This window comes from Perognathus longimembris, chromosome 2 (genome assembly GCF_023159225.1).
Source record: "Perognathus longimembris pacificus isolate PPM17 chromosome 2, ASM2315922v1, whole genome shotgun sequence".
NCBI lineage: Eukaryota > Metazoa > Chordata > Mammalia > Rodentia > Heteromyidae > Perognathus > Perognathus longimembris.
In genome coordinates this window covers 154,756,073-154,778,071 of record NC_063162.1, presented here as the reverse complement: position 1 = coordinate 154,778,071, position 21,999 = coordinate 154,756,073, and positions in this window count along the sequence as shown.

The following is a 21,999-nucleotide window of genomic DNA, read 5'->3' as shown; positions in this document are numbered from 1 at the left end:
TTTTTGTGTTCTGTGTATATTTTAGATATCAGGCCTTTGTCTGTTGTATGGCTGGTACAGATCTTTTCCCAATCTGTGGGCTTTCTATTTATCCTGGAAGCTATATCCTTTGCCCTGCAGAAGCTCTGCAGTTTGATACAGTCCCACTTGTCCAGCCTTTCTTTGATTTGTTTCATTTCTGGGCCTTTGTTGAGGAAGTTTCTTCCAGTGCCAAGGAGTCCTAGAGTATCTCCTATTCCTTCTTGTAGAGTTTTCAGGGTGTCCAATTTTATTTCCAGGTCTTTGATCCATTTGGAGTTGATTTTGGTGCAGGGTGATAAATAGGGGTCTAGTTTTAATTTGTTACAGGTGTTGACCCAGTTTTGCCAGCACCATTTATTGAAGAGGCTGTCTTTTTTCCAACCTATATTTTTAGCTTCTTTGTCAAAGATTAGGTACTCATAGGTCTGTGGGTTCATTTCTGGGTTCAATTCTGTGGGTTCAGTTCTGTAGGTTCAGTTCTGTTCCATTGGTCCTCAGGCCTGTTCTTGTGCCATACCAAGCTGTTTTTATTATTATAGCTTTGTAGTACAATTTAAAGTTTGGTATTGATATTCCTCCTGCACTGTTCTTTCTACTTAGGATTGTTTCTGCTATTCGGGTTTTTTTATTGTTCCATATGAATTTCTGAATTGCTTCCTCTATTTCATTGAAGAATGATGTTGGGATATTGATGGGTATTGCATTGAATTTGTAAATAGCTTTTGGTAATATTGCCATTTTCACGATGTTAATCCTCCCAATCCAGGAGCATGGGAGGTTTTTCCATTTATTAAGTTCTGCCTTAATTTCCTTTTTCAGGGTTTTAAAGTTCTCATCATTGAGTTAAAAGGGAAGTTTTAAGGTGGAATGTCACATATATTTATTTGGGGGTTAGAAACAAGAAGAACATGGCTCTCTCTTTTCTTCTTCATCTCACTTTCAATGCAGTCAGGATTTTCCCTGGTTCTTCCTTTCACTCTCCTCCTCCCCCAACCCTTTCTCTAAACACCACAAGCCTGGATTCCTTTTACAGACCACATACTGCAGCTGAGATTAGGACATGATTTTCAAGGGCATAAACAATTGCTTAACTTGTGTTTTTCCAAGATTGCTTTTAAAATTACATCCACAAGTAGAAATGGGAGATTTTCAGCCAAATAACCAGTTCCTCAGTTACAGTCTGGTCTCTGTCAAGGCTGCCATGGTGTAGTGAGGTCTTGTGCAACACCTGGCAAGGCTACATTGTCTTCTGCGTTTTTACATGCTCATCCCATAATCTGGTCCGGTCTTCCTCCCTGAAGAGTTTTGAGATGATGCTTTCTTGCTACAGCCATCGGCACCCAGCAGTTCAAGCCATGCTGTTGCCTCTGCTTTCGTCAGAGAGGGGACATCATGAGGTTGACTGCACAGTTCCATTCATACTAACCTGGGAGACAGATGGCCCATACTGGGAACTCAAGTGTCACTGAGATACAACACAGCAAGCCTGGAAGGACTAGGGAGCATTTGTTCTCAATACCAGCAGCGTTTTGCATCCACATTGCCAATACTCAATTGATGCATGTGGCAGGCAGAAATTGCAGATGGTTTTGGAAAACTGCAACACCTTTACTGAGTCCTTTATCTGTATGGTCTTGAATAGTGAGTCCACAGTCACAGAGGGAGAAATAAAGTGGCAAAGATTTATTGAAGAAAAAGGTATGGACAACACATGGGCCATTTCAATGCCCAGATACAATTAGAAGCATCATACAGCCTGACAAGCTTTCCATACACTATTTAACCTCGTGACGAGGTGTCCATTCAAGTGCTCTGAGTTCCAGTCAGTCTGTTGCTCATGAGCAAGTCTTCTAGGACCCGTGGGTCACGATCTCATACTCAAAGCTCCCATATGCCATTGCTCAAGGCCACAGTGATGTGGTGTCTAGGGGCCTACACATGGGACTGCTCACCCCCATGTTTAGAAATGCAGAACCTCCATGGAAGGGGGCCTTTTCCTTGATTGCCAGGCTCTTTTTCTGCTCTCACCCAGACACGTTACACTTCTACACACCATGTAGGAGGCATCCACCACTAAGCAGAAGAATCTTGGTCTCCTGTTCTCCAGCATCTTCCTGTTGCTGAGGCACTGGTTGTAACAGGGTTAGAAGAACTAGAAGTACATCCTGAACACATTACCTTTTTCTTAATGTGAGTTTCTACCAGCCTTCAGACCCAAAGAAATGAGACTACAGGGGATTCATTTTCACATAGTAGGTGAGGTGTGTTGGTGAAAAGCCAACTATTGACAACCTGCACTTGAATGTGGGAATGGTGGTTAGCCTCCCACTGCCCACAAAATTCACAAATATTGACAGGGTGTCTGTTCAGTGGGCCAAGGGAGAAATAGGAGGGCCTGGAAACAGTATCACCTGTTTACACATAGTTCACAGGTATATTCGTATATTCTTTAACCAAATGGAATGCTTTAAATATATCTATGTTCCTGCTCCTCCCTGCACATAAAACATTTGAAATGTAATTATCTAAGTGTGGAAACTAACACTGGGAACTATAGCACCCTAGCACTGGAACAAAACCTTAGTCATCCCAGGGCAGACTGAATGTTGGTCATCACACTTCTCTGAATGAGCTCTCTGCTATGCAACCACAGTTTGGCTCACTAACTCATTTATTGATTAGATTATTAGTCCTTTAGGTGTTTATTTTTGAGGGGTTTTGGTGTATTTTGGATATTAATCCCCTGATAAATTAATAGTTGGCAAAGGCTTTCTCTCATTCTGTAGGATATCTCTTTATTTTGATAGTTAATTTCTTTGCTATTCAGAAGCTCTTTGGTATGATGTAATACCATTTGTCAATTCTTGCAATTATTTCCTAGATGTTGAAATGTTTCCATTTTAGATCTTGAATTGATTTCTTTGTAAGGTGAAATGCCATCTCACTCCAGTCAGAATGTCTACATGTGACATCAGAGTAAGACAAGAAACAGCAATGGTGGTGAGAATGCAATATGCAGGATGGTTGGAGGGATGCTTACACACTATTGGTAGGAATGGAAATTAGTATAGCCATAGTACAAATGTATATGGAGTTTCCTCAAAAAGTTCAAAGGTAATCCTACCATATGATCTTGTTGTAGATAAGATCAAAAGAATCAAATTCAGCGTGCAATATAGATACCTGCATATCTGTGATTATTATAGCACTATTCATAATAATCATAGAATAATCCTAGATGCCTATCCATGGATGAATGAGGAAACAAAATATGACATATAAACAGAATGCAGTATTTTCCCGCACTTCAGGAAAATAAAATCCTATGGTTCATTGGAAAGTGAATGGGACCAGAGATTATGATGTTTAGCAGAGAATCACAGAGAGACAAATATCACAGGTTTTATGTCAGATGCAGTTAGCAACAACAATGATATAGAAGGGACTGCTCTAGAATAAGAAGGCCACTGCTAGGAGCAGTCAGGGAAGACAAGTGACAGGGGAGGAACACAACCAAAATAACACATGAAAATGTCAGGGGAGGCAAATGACAGGGTTGGAACACAACCAAAGTACCATATGAAAATGTTAGCTCTCAGGACCTGAAGTCTATGCGTTTTTTTATTGCAAACATCTTTAATTTCTCTCTTGAAATTCTGTCTGTTTTAATTCCATCTTTCTGATTATATCCTTCTCTTGTACATATTCTTGTCCAATACTTCCTGATGCTTCAAATTCACTTATTCTTTCCTCTGGTTGATCGATCCTGCCATTTGTGTTCTGTTACATTTTTTCATTTACTTTAGTTTTAGCTTCAGAATTAGCTGTTTGATTTTATTATAATTCTTTTATAAATTTCTTATTTTTATATTCTTAGTTTACTGGGCTTCATTGACATATATAATTTGAATTAGTTGTCAGGTGTTTCATATATTCTATCTCTTTGTAGACAGGCACTGACACCGTATTTTGCTCATTTGGTGACATATATTCCTGCTTGTTCTTGGAATTTGTGGTCGTATGTTGGTGCCTGTGCAGAGAACATGAGACCATCTTTTACAGTATGTCCTATTGAGAAATTCTAACAGAGTGTCAGTTTTGATCTTTAAGCCCAAGACCATTTCAGCCATTGTAGTGGTAGAGGGTACTCCAAGCCCCAGTCTGATATGGCTGGCACCCAAGTTTGTGTGTTGGTTGCTATGACTTCTACCATCATTTTCTGTTTATAACTGACATCTGGTATGGTAGCCCTGCAGCATTTACAATGCTTGCCATAAGGTTAGACTGAAATGAACTTTCTGTGGAGGATCACAGAATGACAGCCATGAGCCCAGGGAAGACCTCTGAGTTTAGGGGAAGGGCATTGTGGTCAAAGTGAAGTATTACCCTTTGGAACTACGCACCACTTTTCTCAACTCTAGGGGTGAAAGGGACATAAGAGCTTCACTCTCTGGGATATTCAGAGTTGCCATTTGGCTCTGGAGAGTTCCAGGTTGGATTTCTAGTGTGGGACAGGAAAAGACAAAGAACTTTTGCTGATATCACTCATACTTAGGTGGAGTTTCATATTCCTTATTCCATTGTTTTCTCATCATTTTGCTTTTCTACCTCCACATTTTTATTATTAGTTATATTGGGGGAGAGTTATTGTCGCATTTCCACACATTTCCAATGTATTCCAATAAATGTCACCCCCTCTATCATTTTTCCTTCCCCCTTCCTAAAACAGTTTTAACAGGTTTCATTGCTCTTTTTTATAGTTGTATCCAATCTATTTTGAACATGCTCAGCCTTCTTTGTCCATCTTCTTAGCATAATCCCCTCTCACTAGTGTCCAACCCCTGATGGAGTCTATTTCTCTTTCCCTCACTAACAACCCCTCTACTGACAGACAGCTTTCCTTGAGGTTCGATATGCTGTTTTCATACTCACTGGCAATATATTTCAAGACATCCTCTGTCTCTCATTTTCCCATCCCCTTTCCCTTTCTGCTCCTAAGTTGTCTCTTAGATTCTTGTTTTATGCTTGCCTATATATATATAAAATGTTTGTGTGTATATATGTATATATACCAGTGTGTATGTATGTTTGTTCAGTGTACCTTTTATATATGAGTGAAAATGAATATTTTGGTTGTTGCGCTTGGCTTACCATGCTCAATATGATATGCTACAATTGCATTGGGAGAGATTCTCTACCTCTGCTTCAATCTCATTGCCTGTTACAGCTCTATGTAAATGGTGTGTATCATCTTGCTTCAGTTTAACAAGAACGGTTACTAAAACTTTTATTAATTTCTTCTAAATTTTTCATCTTAGAGGTTTCCAAAGCACTCTCTCACGTTCCTTTGGATTTACTTTTTACCTAGTGCTGCTGCCTATCTATTTCTCCACCACCAGTTAAGAAAGCCAGACACTCATTTCAAACTAATTGCTGCTTTTCTTATCCTTTGATTGTTTCTCTGTAATTTCCTGGCACCCGGTGAGCTCCTTGTGGTTTCTCCTTTCTTCCTCTTTCACTCCTCTGAATCTGGGTCACCTTATGTCACTGAATTCTTTTTGTTCACATAGTATAAATAGAAAATGCTTGCTCCATCTCCTTTAATTCTCATATTTTAAACAATGGTTTCCTGCATATGAAATATTGATTGGCTATTTTCAACACATCACTTACATCATCTTCTGGCCTTAATGTTTTCTGATGAGATATTGCATGCTAATCAACTGTATACACTGAGGCTTTTATTTTCTTGCCACTTGTAAGATTATACTTCAGTCTCTATCTTTGGACAATTTGATCATGACTTTTCTAGGTGTAGACCTGCTTGACTTTGTCTTCTTAGAATTCATTAGGTTTCTTCAATGTGTAGATTTGTGTGGACCCTTTGCCAATATTTCTCTGAATATTTTTTTCAGATTCTGTCCTCTCTTCCTGGAGTTTATGCTGTTACACTTGAAGGTGTTCCTCAGATCTCGGTAATTCTATTTATTTTTCCTTATTCCTTTTTCTATTCCTTAGACTAGTTTAGTGACTTACTTTAAATGTTCTGTTTCTTTCATTTGCCAGCTCAAATTTGCTGCTGAGTTTCCTCTGGATTTTTCATTGTTTTACTTTTCAATTTCAAAAACTTCCTTGGATTCTATTTTTATAATTTCTGTTTATTGATATTCTGTATTTGGTTTGACATCATTCCTTTACCGTTATTGTAAAGAGTGGTTGCAGTTACATAAGTCAGATAAAGAATACATTTTGAACAATGTCACTGCTTCCCAAGCTCTCTCCCAGTTTTTCCCTCCCATCACCAACCAAAAGTTGTATAGTTCATTTTTAACATAATGCCTACTGACGATCACTACTGCATTTATTCACCTGTCCCACAGTTTCTGTGCCCCCTTTACCCTCCCTAAGACAGATAAATGAGCAAGACATAAAGTAAACAAAAATAGAAACAAAGGGAAAAAAGCCTCTTGTTTCCATTCCCTGGAGTTCATTTCAATAAACATTATTTTATATGATCAGATGCAAATAGCTATTGAGCTTTGTGACCCTCTCCTAAGAATAGCCTCCCTTGATCTCACTCTGTGCGAATGCCTAGAGACCTGTATAATTTATCATGTCCCAGTGTATGTTTATGTCTTTTACCATCCAGTGTGTTTACCTGTAGATTTATAGGCACATTCTAGTTACCACAAATGAGGGAAACCATGCAGCCTATGTTTCTTTGGGTCTGGCTTACCTCACTTAATATAAATTTTTCCAAGGCTTTCCATTTTCTTATGAATGGTATAATATCACTCTTTTTGATGGAAGAATAGGCTTCCATTGTGCATATACACCACATTTTCATGACACATTCATCCACTGAGGGGCATGTTGGTTGATTCTGTATCTTGGTTATGGTAACCATTGCTGCAATGAACATGGTTGACTTCATTCCTATACTTTCTTTTGCTCTTTAGACCTGCATTAACTTCTTAAAATATTTCTAAAAACAGATTTAGGATTTTTGTCTGCTAAATCCAGTATCTCTTTCCTTAGGAAAAATTTATGACTCTTCTTATCTAGAATAAAATGCCCTTGTTTGGTATATCTTATAATTCCTATTATAGAGAACCAGGCATTTCAAATATAACACAGAAACTTTGTAACTCAGAATGCTGTCCACCCCACAGAATTGTTTTCTATCTTTTTCTTGGATTGATTTGTGAATTAGCTGGACTAATTCTATGAAGTCTTGATTCTCTGTTGCACATGTTCACTGATATTTCTATTCAGTTAACCTGGTGCTAATGACTGAGCCAGTAGGTCTTTTCCATGAGGCTTTGTATATGTGTTGGAATTTTGCTGTAGTGCTTTTGCTATTAGGTTACAGCCCTGCTTCATCCAGTGTTTTCTGCCTGTGAGGCGTCTCTCAAGGTGCACTGTGAAGAGATCTGGGCCATATGGGTCCTTTCTAGACATGTGCACAGCTCCGCCCATGTGTACCTGACTTCCTATTTTCTCAGGAGTGTATCAGAACTTTGGATGTCCCTATCCTCTGCTTTTCTTTTTTTTTTTCTTTTAAAAAATTTTCCCCTTTATTGTCAAAGTGAAGAACAGAGGGGTTACAATTTCATATGTAAGGCAGTGAGTACATTTCTTGTTCAACATGTTACCTCCTCCCTCATTTTCCCCCACCTCCCCTTCCTATTTCCTCTTCTCTCCCCCCATGAGTTGTACAGTTGGTTTACACCAAATGATTTTGTAAGTATTGCTTTTGGAATTGTTTGTCTTTTTATCCTTTGTCTCTCAATTTTGAAATTCCCTTTCCCCTCCCTAGTTCTAATACGCATATATACAGTATCCAGGATATTCAGATGAGATACAGTGATAGCAGGAGTACAACCAGAGGAAGGGAGTATGAGAAAAACAAACAAAAAAGCTAGGGTTTCACATGGCATATTGAAAACAATTACAACAATGATATAACGCTCGTGTCCATGACATGGAGTTCATTTCACTTAGCATCATCTTATGTGTTCATAGGGCATAGCTATTGGACTATTGTGATCTTCTGCTAGGACTAGCCTAGACTTGTACTAATTATTCCCTATGAGGGAAACCATAGAGTCCAGGTTTCTTTGGGTCTGGCTCACTTCACTTAGTACAATTCTTTCCAAGTCCTTCCATTTCCTTATGAATGGGGCAATGTCATTCTTTCTGATAGAGGCATATAATTTCATTGTGTATATGTACCACGTTTTCCTGATCCACTCATCTACTGAGGGGCATCTGGGTTGGTTTCATATTTTAGCAATGACAAATTGAGCTGCGATGAACATAGTTGTGCTGGTGGCTTTAGTGTGGTCTTTCTTGTCATCTTTTTAGTAGTTTCCCAAAAGTGGGACTGTCCTCAGCTTTTCTTTTTAGTTTGGTTTTGCTGCTGCTAGCCTTTTGTGTTTTACTTAAATGTTGTTGGAATTTTTTCCTCCTCAGGCAGCTATGTTGTTAAGCAATTGCCACTGATTTCTTAACAATGCCCTGCAGAAAAGCTTATTCACCGCAAGTGAGGTCTAGTAAAGACAAGTCCTAAACTAAGGAAGTTTCAGAAAATAGCCAAACAGATCAAATTATGACCATCTCCTGGGCCAGGCTTTGGACCCCCTTCATGTGCCCTATGATTCCAGTGACTCATAGGTTGCTGGTTTGCACAGCACCCAGGCATGACTGTGACCCATTCTCCAGTGGTCAGTAACACTGTGAGCTACTGGGTTTCAAGACTGCATGGAACTGATGGAAGAGGGTTGGAACAGAAAAGGTTAAAATGTCATAACACTTTTATGACAATTGGGCCATTTTTCTTAAATAAACATCCCTCAAGTTGATCCAAGGCTATGCTTAATTTCTAGTTTTGAAAAGTTTATTTTGGCAACTTCACCGTTGCTTTTATGGAAGGACAGATTTGTTATGCCCTTACTGTTCCATTTTGGAAACTGACCTGTAAATGGAAATTTAAATTTTTCAGAGTTCTGAGTGAGAAACTGAAACATGTAACAGACAAATACTATGACGTTCTCATGGAAGCAGCAAAGAAGGAAGGGAATGAAGAGTGAGTCAAGGCAAGAAGGACCACTATACCCATCTATGCTGCCAGGCTGAACCAAGCTCCTTCCTCTTTTGAGGGCTTTTCAGTACTTTATGGCACCATTGTTGACAAAACCAAGATTTGCCCAAGGTCCAAATCCAGTGCCTCAAAGCAAAGCCAAGAAAAGTGGGTTTGGAGTAGGGAGACAATTTCTGACAACTAACATAGAATCTCCTCAGTGATACGTGCAGCCTCTGACATTCTGTCTTGTGCAGTAACTCACTCACTTTCTGAAGCAAGCTCTGGACTTCAGCTACTCTAATCTCATGATACTCCAGCCCCATAAAAACAGGTTCATTTTACCCAGGAATCCTTCATCCTGTTTCAGATTTTTCTACAGTTATTTTGATGGTGCTTCGAACAAACTTATTTGTCTTTGTATCTTTCACCTGAAATATGAGTAAGTGATAAACTAATGTTTGTGAGCTATCTTAATTTTATTTCACATAAGATAGGGAATAAAGGCAATCCTTCTATATAAAGTTGACAATTACCTTCACTGAGAACATTTTATTAATGCACACCTTAAAATATTTATCTAACATATTGTCCTGCAATTTAAATATACAATATCTCAGAAAACAATATTTAGAAAACAAAAGCCAATTTAAAAAGATAAATCAAAACAACAAGTGAGTACAGATTTTATATGGCTCAGATTTTTAAAGTTTTCTAACTGAATCAACAATATCAGAAATTTCTTTAGCTGCTTCACTGCTGGGAATTTAAAGAAATTTTTTTTCTGGTTTCATTTTACCTTCTTGATCTATCCAATATTCTCTAATATCAATTAGAATTTCCCTTTGAAGTCTTGAGCACTGAAATAATACATTTTTCCCAATCTGAAACATGTCATCTCTGCTGCTAGTTGTGAGCTTTCAATTTAATAATAGAATTAGCCACTTGTTGCACATCTTAACTTTTATATTGGTTATATTTCTTGCACTATCATGGCACAAGTATGTCCTTATCCTCTGCTTTTTGTTAAAAAAAATGTAAACCAGTCTACAACCTATCCACTGCTTTTCCTTCTTTCTCTCTTCTTTCTTTCCTTCTTTCTTTTTCTTTCTTTCTTTCTCTCTTTCTTTTCTTTTCTTTACAAAGAAGCAGAACAGAGTACATTCAGAATCAGGAGGCACGAGGTAGGCATGGCTTAGCCCAGGACCCTGTACATCTATGCAGCTGGCTCCTAGGGTATCCTGTGGAAAAATCTCCTATAGAAATCTTTCAATAGTTTTCTTTGCTTGAAATAATATCTTCCATAACACTTGCCCGGTTACAAGCTTACTTACAAAATAATAATGTGATTTTAGGAAAACATGAAAACTAAGAACAGTCACAAGACACAAAAGATTTCCATTTGAATTTTTTTTGCAATATTGTATTTTGTCTTTCTGAGAACATAAAATAGGCTCCACGACAGCATGCTACAATGTCCTTGTCATCTTCATTGCTCTCATTGTCATTCACCTTTTCCTTCACTGTCATCTGAGAATGAGATGAAGTCACACTGAAGTCACATTTTCAAAAATATGAAGCACAGATGACAAGGCCCCAGAGGAGCAAAGATGAAACTTAGCACTGATGTCATTTTTTTCCTGCTACTATTACGTCTTGACACAAAGCCTTATGTTCACTTGGCTCACTTGCTTATGACTGGTACTCTACCACTTGAGCCACATCTCCAGCCCAGCTTTTACCTGAGTAATTGGTGATGTAGTCTCACAGACTTTTATGCCTGGGTTGGCTTCAAATCATAATCCAACACATCTCAGCCTCGTGAATAGCTAGTGTTACAAGAATGAAGCACAATGCCCAGCTTTGTTGGTATCATTTTTTGCACATACCATCAGTATGACCATCCTGACCCAGCTGTGGTGTTTGTATGCCTTGGACCAATCCCAAACTTTGTTTCTGAGAAGATGATGGCCACTATTATTGAGCTGTTGAGGTAGAACAAGAAGAGAAAGCAAAGGACTTTGTAGCAGAATATAAGATCTAAGGGAAATGCATCTCTGTGGAATCAGAGTCACAGGCTTTATTTTTTATGGTGGCCTGACCACCCTGAAATGTGTCTACTACAGAATGGCTCCATGTAAGTGAGCCATTGAAGTTCTCTGTCACCCTTATATATGGTATCCTGCACCTGCTGTCAGAGAGTCTCCAAGTCCAGCTGATCTTTGAGTGGAAAAGAGGTGTTTTAGGTAAAGTGGCATTATCTTCTTCAGCAGCATCAGTAACTTTGCAGACTTGACTTCAAGCTGAAGTCATACTTCATACTTCATACTTCAGGCATACTTATGAGCCATATTTATGTCACATATTAAGTCCCCAAATAGAAACTTTCATATTTTCTAGTGATTATAGCCATATTGGACCTATGAGGTTTCTAAAGCAAACACGTTCCCAGAAGAATTAATATAAACCAAAACTTTTTCACTAAGTTAGTAGGTAAATAGCTTGTGACCATGTTAAGATCCACATGAGCTCTTAGCAAGCTAGGATAGCTATGGTAGTACCTGCTCAAAGCCGTGGGGCTCCCGGTCACTGCCACTCACGCTCTGAGATACTGTGTAGAAATGTGGAGACCTCGGTGCCCACTGTAGCAGCCACTGGTCCCAGCTGAGGGATTTCTCACCCCTCTTCCTCAACTTCCAGGAGACAGCCTGGGGTAGAAGACACAGAGACCACTGTGGTGGGCACCCCTCCAGTGGGGTTGACCCTAAAGGCTAGAAAAATTACTTAACACTTCTACCTTTACCTGATGTCTGACATCTGAGGACATAAAAATAATAATAAAAGAGATCATGTTTCTTTTTTTTTTTACATTTTCTTGCATTTTTTATTTTTAATTTTTATTGTACAGAGGAATTAGTTACCTAAGTCAGGTATTCAGTATATTTCTTTTTGAAAAGTATCACCTCTTCCCTCATTTTCGTGATTGACACCTGGAAATGCACCATGGATGTCTAGAGATCACCTCCTCTATGGAATCTTTCAGATCACATGGTTAGGATTTAGCTAGAAAATCAGAGAACTTTCTGTTGGCTCTTAGAGACATGAGAATTCTTTACTAGTGAGGCTGTGAACCCTCTCCTCCCATGTGATTCCCTGGCAACACAGAAGTAATGTCCATCCAGGCCTAGATCATGTTGGCTGTTACCCAGAGCAGCCAGAATTAGATGTAGTCTGAGGGGTGAGATCAAGGGCAGCCTTGGAGTGAGACCAAAATCAACATCAGAAGGGCAAAGCAGCCATCAGGACCCCAGACAGTGGGAGCTCTGATCAGGGAGGTTATGGTTAGACTCCAAGGCATACATGAAACTCAAGGTAAATAGTCAAGACACATTGACAGATGATATAAATCAAATGAGTTGAAAAAATATCAATTTATTGACTATGGTAAATGAATAGCAGGGTGTGGGCAATAGTCTGAATCTCCTCAGTGTGGTTTTTCCACACCACCTTATTCCTGCTCCCTTGAGGATATCCTTCATTATACACCACTCTGGCTTCAGGTACCATCAGCTGGTGTGAAGAAGAGAGTTCAATCTCCCTGCATAGTGAAGTGTCCAAACCAGGAAACACCTTCCCCTGTCTCTGCAGGCACACACCAGCTCAGGGAAGTGTTGGTGCAACTACTGAAAAACATGAGGCATGGATGATGCCCCAGAGAGGAACAAACATCTGGCAGCCTGAGAAGGGGGCAGGATACTGGACAGGAGGAAGGGAGAAGTGACCACCAAAGGAAATGGTGGGCAGTCTTCTAGGCCCTGGTTTATGGCCCACAAGGGAGGCCCCATATCACTTTGAGAGGATCACAAACGATTTCAAAGAAAAAGGAGATCGTGTTTCTTACATGATTCACACCTGGAAATATACCATGGATGTCTCTGGATCATCTCTGTGGAGTCTTTCAGATAACTTGGTTAGGATTCCTCTCAGCAGTGTGTTGCTATCACTTTTGACATATAGTAAATGTGCCTATCTATGCATGGAATGTTTGCACTGACATTGTTGTACCTGGGAGCATGCAATCCAATTACTTAACACCCTCCAAATGAGGTTTGATAGTGGTTTATACAGTAATTGAATGCTATTTAAATTTTACTTGTAAAACAAGAGATATCACTGATGGGTATAGTTTTACAAATCTGCAAACATAAGTAAGCCAGCTGGGAAGATTTAGTCTTAGTGAATTGGAAATCAGAGTTCCCAGCTCAACCTTGAAGCAGAAGCTGTTCTTTTCTCCTTTCTCTTTGTTATTTCATGGTGGTAAAATATTAAGCTAAGAGTTCCAGATGCAGAAGCAGAAAGAACATACCTCTCAGACTAGTAGATTCGAGTATTGCTTCATGAAGCACAGCTGGTCTCCTTTAGGTCTGTGAAAACAGTGTGGATTTACAGTTCACATTCTGGAGTCATGAACTCAAAAGCCTGGGAAAGGGTTCGAATGGACCAGTGAGTAAGGATTTGGCTGGAAAGAGGCTAACGGAGTGGTGACAAGGAAGTAGAACATTTCGAACTCTGTAATGTGGAAGAGGATATGTAGAGGAAGATTCAGGTAGATATTTGGTTCACTGGGCTGTACAGAAGGACACTGGCTTCAAGGGTTCAGGATTCATCAGTCTTGAATGTCTTCAAGAGGAACTGGATGACTCAGAAATTGGACCTGAACAAAAGTGGACCTATTGCATGGAACTAAGTCTTCTCTTCTGGAGGGAGGGGACATTCCATCCCTCTAAATAGCTTTGGTCATCTAGTTGACTTCAGCATCTACTTCTCCATCAGCTTCCTGTCAGGATTTAGATTTCTTTTTTTTAAGTATAATTTTATTGTTGTTTTTAACATGTTTTACAGAGGGGTTACCATTTCGTCAATCAGACAATTAGTACATTTCTCTTTTTAGGCAATGTCACCCCTTCTTTGCTCTCCCCCAGGATCTGTACTTTTTATGACTAATGATGCCCAATATTTTTTAATAGGAAAGGATTTATATTTCTCTCATCTTAAAACCATTAAAGAGACTGAACCCTTCTCCTTCTTGGCATCTTCTTCAGATGCCAACTCCTCTTTTCACTTACTGAATGTGCTATCTAAATGGGGTTTCCATACTTTTAACACCCTTCACATTCTAGTACTTGCCTGTGTTGTCCCACTCTTCTGAGGTGATATCCCAGGGTTTTCCTTGATACCCATGCAGGAACATCTATCCACTCTTGTGAGTCTGACACCCCAAGGTTGCCCTTGACACCCATGTGAGAACTTCTACCCATTCTTGTGAGTCTGACTCCCCAAGGTTTCCCTTGACATCCATGCAAGAATGTCCAGAAGACACAGCTCGGTTTCTTTCTGTAACATGGTGACTCTTGGAATACCCACAGTGTCACTGCTTCTAGGGTCCTTAGGGTTCTTACCATGGCTGCTTTCTGTCTGGTTGTTCATTTCCTCCTCTTCTGCCAGCCCCTGAAGCAGTTGCTCATAGATGAACTTTAACAAGTGTCTCCAAGGTCTTGATGTCAGAGGGGAAGATTGCCTCACCTGGTGATCTCCTGGAGTACTTCCACAGACCCCCATGGTCCTCTCAGACTCCCAGACTGTAAACATGGTTGCCTTTTTTGTGTCTCCACATACATTCATGTACAAAGCTTGCTTATTTGTCTCCCATTTTCAACTTCTTCCAGATCTTCTATCTCAGGCCAACTTTTAGGAGGGCCGGGCAAGGTAGAGAAGAGTAGCTAGAGGGTCCTAAGATTGAGGAGAAGCAAATACTGGGAAATAACTCTTCGCTGTCCCTGTCTCTTGCTCCAAATGGGCAGCTGCTCACCTTGTGACTTGAACCCTCACCTCTGCACTATACCATAGAGCCACTCTTCCCTGTACCAGCATCATCAGTCTCCATCATGTCTCTGTTGGACTACCACATCTCCCAAGCTAGTCTTTCTTGGGGTCTCCCATCACCCTTAAATGTGTGGAAACAATGTGGCTTGCTATATCAACTTGCCCCTGATGTTGTAAACTCAAAGGCCTGGAAAAGGGTTTACCTGACTGGAACACTTCATCAGCTGACAACACTGGACATTTCCCTTGTCTCCTTTTTATGTGGAACCTTCCTGGTACAGGGAAGCCAGGGTGAAAGGATAGCCTGGACTCATATTATGTAGCCAATTAATTCTCTGGACACCAGGAATCCTGACACTCTACTCATCTACCCTGAAGCCTGGTTAAGGGTGACTGTGGACATGCTGCTTCTAGGCTTTTATATCCAGAAGTAGCAGAGGGATAAATGAGTCGCTCTGTGTTTGTTTTTTTAATAAAGACAATTGCTCAGAGAAAAGTCAATCATTTAATTGAAACACATATGGGGAAATGCTTTCAGTCCAGAATCTTTGAACACAGATTTGTCTGAACCAGTGCTGTGGAGAGCATTTCCTGGGTAGCTTGAACTCAGACAAGTCTGGTAAGAGAGGATTCCCTTCCAGACCCACTTCTCTGCCCATTCGTCTGAGAGGCAAAGGCCTGCTAGACACGGATAGAATAGAAATCTATTTCCAACTTGCTGTGCTAGGAATTAGCTACCTTTCTGGAAAAACCAATGGGCTTCTTCACTTCTCCTCTTACAGTTAACTCTGAGACCCTTGAAGCTGGATCCAAACCTAACTTCACTAAAGCTCCACAGACAGGCTCGGTTGCCCAGTTTCTTCCCTTGAAGAAGGACAGAACAAGCCCTCCTTAGTTTGCAGAATTGTTCTGCCTGTGCTGAAGGGGAGAGGCCCTGCAGAGGGGCCTCAGGAGAGAGGCCCAAAGTGGAGCTGTGGGATCACTGTCCCTATGCAGCCCTTGACCCCATTGCAGAGTACAGGAGGTCCTAGTGTTTCTGATATGCTCACATAAGAACAAAGCTGTCTGGTGATTGTGAAAAGGATCCAGTAATTTGGACTTACAGAATGATAGGGCTGGGGCTGGGGATCTGGCTCAGCAGAAGAGCGCCCGCCTGGCGAGCACGAGGCCCCGGGTTCGGTTCCCGGTTCAGGGAAAAAAAATCTCAAAACTATAAAAGACCAGAATGGTAGGGCTTAGGTCAGTGGCTAAGGGGTTTCTTTTTTTTCTGATCCTTGTTGCACCTTCTTGTCTCTTTTTCTCTCCACACTGCTCAGGCACCCCAGTTCCCTAGGCTACCTCCTGGACACTCTGTCCTCCTCGGGCTCTGTCTGAACCATGCAGCCTTGCCCTGACTCTTCTGGAATCTTACCCACTCTCCCCAGGCCGGGCTTCCTGCCCCTTTCCCAAATAGACCTGGGAGTGCAGGAGTTGGAGCAGGCAGGGTGAGTCCTGGCCCAGCCTCATTAGAGATGCCATCTTGGGGTCTTCTAGTCTCCAGCCTCAGCTTCTTATCTGTTGACATGAAAGTCCTCGTAGGTAAAACAGAAACGTGAAACATCTGAGCACATTTCCCTTTGTGCCTTGGGAACAGAGTAGCAATTCTCTAGTCCTGTTGCCCTTTGTATGCCCTCCCCTGATAAACTGAGCCAAACCATTAACCAAGCCACACTTAGGGGAATGTGAGCCTGCCATGACCACTTCATAACCTCCAGCCTAGAGTGTTTTATGACATCCACTCTTCACCAAACAGACTCTGATCAACTTCTTGACCCATGCTGGGGAACACTCACAGCCTTCCTCCAAATTAGTTCATCCTCCAGCCCCAGCTCTGCTCTCTGCTTTATATATGGAACTATTTTATATAAAATAGAGCCATGGTTCCCAACTTAACATCACTGGTGTGCCCACATCTGAGGCAATCCCTCACCCCATGATATGGGCTCCAGGGCTCTGCATGCTCACCCCAGTGGTGCCTGCTCTACTGCTGCTACCTGGGCACACAGAGGCCTGTTTGGCTCAGGCTGCACTCAGCCTGGAGTGTGTCTACTCTACTAAATGTCCCTGCTTAAACTCCCCAAATGGTGGTATTACTCACTTCCTCACTGCTGCCCTCTCTAGAACCACCTGCAGGCACATTTCTTCACAATAGAAGCTTTAAACCTCAAATTCATTGAGACAATATCCAAGGTAGAATAATGTCTTATGCTATGATTAATTCCAGGAAAGTGAAGTCAAGTTCTAATCAGCTAAATCTATTAATGGAAAAGCTATGGTCAACATTAAAGTGTGTACTTTTGTGTTTCAAGTTAAAATAGCAAGATGGTTTGGGTAGATATTTCATGTTTTGTGGCTTTCTGATATAATAGATACAACAGAGCAGCAGATAGAGAACTGCTGACAAGTAAGGGTCTTTCTCCATAACTCATTCAGATACAGGAACCATACTCATTTATCTGCCCAGCAGAGGCCCACACGGGAAGGTTCGTGAAGAATTTACCACCTACATGGAGAGTAAATGCGTTCACAGAAGCAGAATACTTAGCCAGGCCACACCTTGGGAGATGCTCAGAGAAGAATCTTGACCTGTGTTCTCCCACATGAAGGTGTGAGTTCGGGAGCAGAGATGGAGGAGGGGATGGACTTCAGAGCAAAGAAAGAAAGGGTGGGGGCTGGGGATATAGCCTAGTGGCAAGAGTGCCTGCCTCGGATACACGAGGCCCTAGGTTCGATTCCCCAGCACCACATATACAGAAAACGGCCAGAAGCGGCGCTGTGGCTCAAGTGGCAGAGTGCTAGCCTTGAGCAGGAAGAAGCCAGGGACAGTGCTCAGGCCCTGAGTCCAAGGCCCAGGACTGGCCAAAAAAAAAAAAAAGAAAAAGAAAAAAAAAAGAAAGAAAGGGTGGGACCCCACCTGTTGGGAGCGGAGCCTGCAGCTAATCTCATTCTGACCTCTGGCTGTGTTGTTATCACGAGGATATGCTAAGTGCAAGGACATTTGTCTACTAGTAACTCAGCCCCTACCCGGAGTTGCTTTACTATGTCTGCTGGAGTCCATTCCTATGTTAATCAACCTCATCCTGTCTTTACTGCCATCAGATGTTGAGAACTTCAATGCCCTTTTGTGTTCTTGAATTTTAGCAACCCTATGCTATTCCTTGGTTCCTAAACTGCATATAAGCTGGAAGTTAAGAATAAACGTGGCTGCAGTCTTGAGTTACAATCTTGAGCTGCAGACCTCCCGGACCCCATCTTCACCTCTTGTCTTTTTTCTCTTGTCTTGTATTTTTCCTTTTCTTTAATCCTTGCCCCCCTCATTCAGGATTCCCTTTCACTGCTGGCTGGCTCCGGCACAGTGGCACCCAAATAGGGACTTGAACACCTGGGACAACGGCAGAGGACCCCGCTCAGGTAAGGACATCCGAACATTTGGGAAGGAGAGTGGGAGAGAGATAGTATCATCGGGAGTAAGAAATTATGGGACAGGGTGACAGCCACACGCTATACGTGCAGGCCCTCAAAGGGATGCTTCATGCCCAGGGAGTGAAAGTTGGCCAAAATCAGTTAGAATGTGTCTTTCACTTTATTGAGGAAGCATGCCCCTGGTTCCCGGAAGAAGGAACCATTAACTTAGAAACTTGACAGAAAATTGGGAAAAAGATTCAGGAACATTATGATGCAAATGGCCCTGAGAAAACCCCAGTGGATGCTTTTACTCTCTGGAATCTGGTCCGAGATTGTTTGGATCCTAGACATGAACAGATTAGATTCAATTAGTCGATCAGAGAAACTGAACAGGCACCTGATGAGTGTCACCCAGCCCCCAGAGCTTATGCAGCTGCCTGGGAAGAGCTGAGAGAATTAATAAGGTCTGAACCCACTGGACTAGATATTAAGAAAGACTCAGAGGGCTCAGACACTGAGGAAAAATTATACAATGAGCCTACTAAAGATAGATTGACCCATGTTGAGAGTATGTTTAAATCAGTTATAGCCCTATTGTCACAGCTTCATCCAGAACAACAAACTCCTTTAAAGGTAGATACTGGTGAGCCCCCACTGACAGTCCTGGCAGAGTTACAGCTCTCCTAGGTGCAGGCTGCTCACAGAGGGGAGGGACCTGAGGCTAGGGAAATGCTAATACCACCGAGGTAACTTCTGACTGAGCGCTCTACTTCCATCCACCACGACAACGATAGATTTGAAACTCCCACCAGGGTGAGTGACCGTTAGCCTGGAGCTTGGATTTTCCATAAAGCCACTGGGCTAGGTCATGGGGATCAGCAATTGTGGGTGTTTGGAGTCAACTGATCTCTAGTCCAGCTCCGCTGGTCACTCATCAAGTGGGGAACAGTCTAAAATACTTCAGGAAAGCTGCTCAAAATTGAGCCCAATCTTACATATTTGGAATATTTTGCAGGACTTACCTAACTTCTATGAGTGCTCAGGCAGATGAAGTTCTCTCTGTCTCTTTTTCTGCCTCTCTCTAAACTCTGCCTGCCTGCCTGTAACATAGGATGGGCTGGTGCTAGCTTCCAAAGGTACCAATATTTGTTTAACATCTGCTTTGAAAGACTCAAAGAAAGGTTTTCTATTCTTGTTATTGAGGTTAAGTTTGGAGACTCAGTTAAATTCTGCTTGTTTGGCTAAATCGTAAGTTTTCTCTAGCATTGAGCACATGGTCGACAATAAAATTGGTTGAAGGTGGAAGCCCGCCCATCCCCTAAGTGAAGGGCATGCCAAATTCCTGGAGGCTGGGCAGGGACTTGGAGTCTCCAGCTCCCAGTAACCCTGCCCCCGCTCTGAACTCTGGAACTGTGGCCTTGCAATTCAAAGGTGCCTTGCAATTCTAATGCTGGAAGGTGAAGGTGTCTTGCTGTGAGCCTGCTGTCTGTGTTCTGTTCATGTCCTGTCTCCCATCTCCTGAACCTTCTCTGGTCATAGCATCGCACTTCAGCTCCCCATGAGAGCTGAACTGGTTTCTCAAAATGTGGCTTCTTGGATAATCTGTGAAAATTTTGGTTTGCTGGAAAGGTTTTTTTGTTTACTAACTAACCGCATGGTTCTAGAATATGGGCAAAATAATATAATTTGCCACTGGAATTCTAGAAAACTTACATGGCCAATTAAAGAACAATTCTAAGAGCACCCCAAAGCGTGTGCACAACTGTATGTCTGTCTATGTCTGTCTGTTGAAAAAAAAAAAAAAAAGAACAGGTTTTAAACCCAAACTGATATGTTTGGGTGCAAGCAAATGTGTCTAAGAAAAGCTCCAAAAGGTTCTAATATACAGCACGTGATATAAGTACAATGATGTAAAACCAGTGTGTTATTCTTTATGTCTATCTATGCTAAGAGTCAAGTGTACATCAGATCCTGACAATTCTTTGGTATAGACTAAGATTTTGCTTCTCCATTTTTGTTTTCCTTTTTTCCCTGTGCTCTCATAAACTCTTTAAGATCAAGGGACCAGAGTCATTTTGGAGCAACTGTGCAGATGTGGCTGCTAACCTAGATTTGTCTGACCCAGGATTGACATTTTACTTTATAAGATACAGGTCAGCTTGTGTGCTAGCTGCGTGGACAGGTCAACTTGTGTGCTAGCTGCGTGGACCGTGGCAGTCTGTGGCTACAGGAAGCTGCCTCCACAGTCTGCTCCCAAACTGCCTGGTTTTACTATTTTGTGACTAGGAAGATGGTTAAAGGCCCAAGCCTTCTAAAATCTGTTTGAAGTGGTCACTCTGCTAAAACCAGTAGGGCACCAGCCTACAAAAGCCAGAATACTCAGAGTAAGCAACCAAGGAATACTGGGAGGTTTCAAATGTCTTAAACCAGTCTGTGTAGAAATTTGCGGGCAACACAGCAGGAGGTGTGACAATCTATCCAGGGGACTCTGAGAGATGCCACTACAGCCTTACCCAGATGCAACCCATCTCTCCTGCTGGCCTGCTGATTTGGGATGGAAGACACAGCTACTTCAGATCCACTAAAGTTGAGACTTTTACATTGTCCTGACCTTTTGCCCTCTTGATTGTTATTCATTTGTGTTCTCTTTCACCTGCCGGTAAGGTAACGTTAAGTAATATGATTTGATTTAATGGCACATGGATCTCATCCAGTCTGCTGTTCTCTAAGTGTTACAGCAGAACTCTGGCAAGTATTTATTGGTCATATTTGAGGTCCTTATTATTTTACTAGTCAAAAATTACAGATTAAAACTTCTCTTTTGTGTACTTTGCATGATTTTCAAAAATTTCTGGGAGATATTAGTTGGCTTCACCCTTATCTTAAATTATCCACAGCTGAATTAAAACCCTTATTTGATCTATTAAAGGGGTACCCTGACCCTACATCTCCCAGACAAATGACAACTGAAGCAGCTGAAACCTTAAGCATAGTAAATTCTGCCATCTCTTCCCAACATGTAAATTATATTGATTACTCAGCCCCTTGGGAAGAGATGGCAGAATTTACTATGCTTATGTACAGGGTTGGTTTCCAGCTCTCACACATTGGACTCTGTGCATGACTAGCAAGATGCTAATGCCCTCACACAGGAATAATGTGGGTGCCATGGTCCAGTTGTGGGACATGTGTAACCTAGATGAGTATTGCTGAGGCTAGGAATTGCAAACAGGAACCTTCTGCTCCACGTCATGATCATTCTGTGAGAGCCTGTTTCTGTAACCTCCACCTCTCTCAAAGTTGAGCAAACTCATATCCATTTAAACCCAGAAAGTTCTAGATACTTATAAGTTACAATTATAAAGTTATATATTATATAGTTATAATTCTTAACTAAATTACATTTTATAACTAAACCAACTAAAATGAGACCTGGCTTCCCTTTTTCAACCCCAAGAATCTTTCCCAAGCTCCTAAACCTTGCATCAAAACCACCTGTATGGACAGTCAGCCTTGGAGAGTCTCCACAGTGCTCAGGGCACTGGAGATTCTCATTCTGATCAATTCTA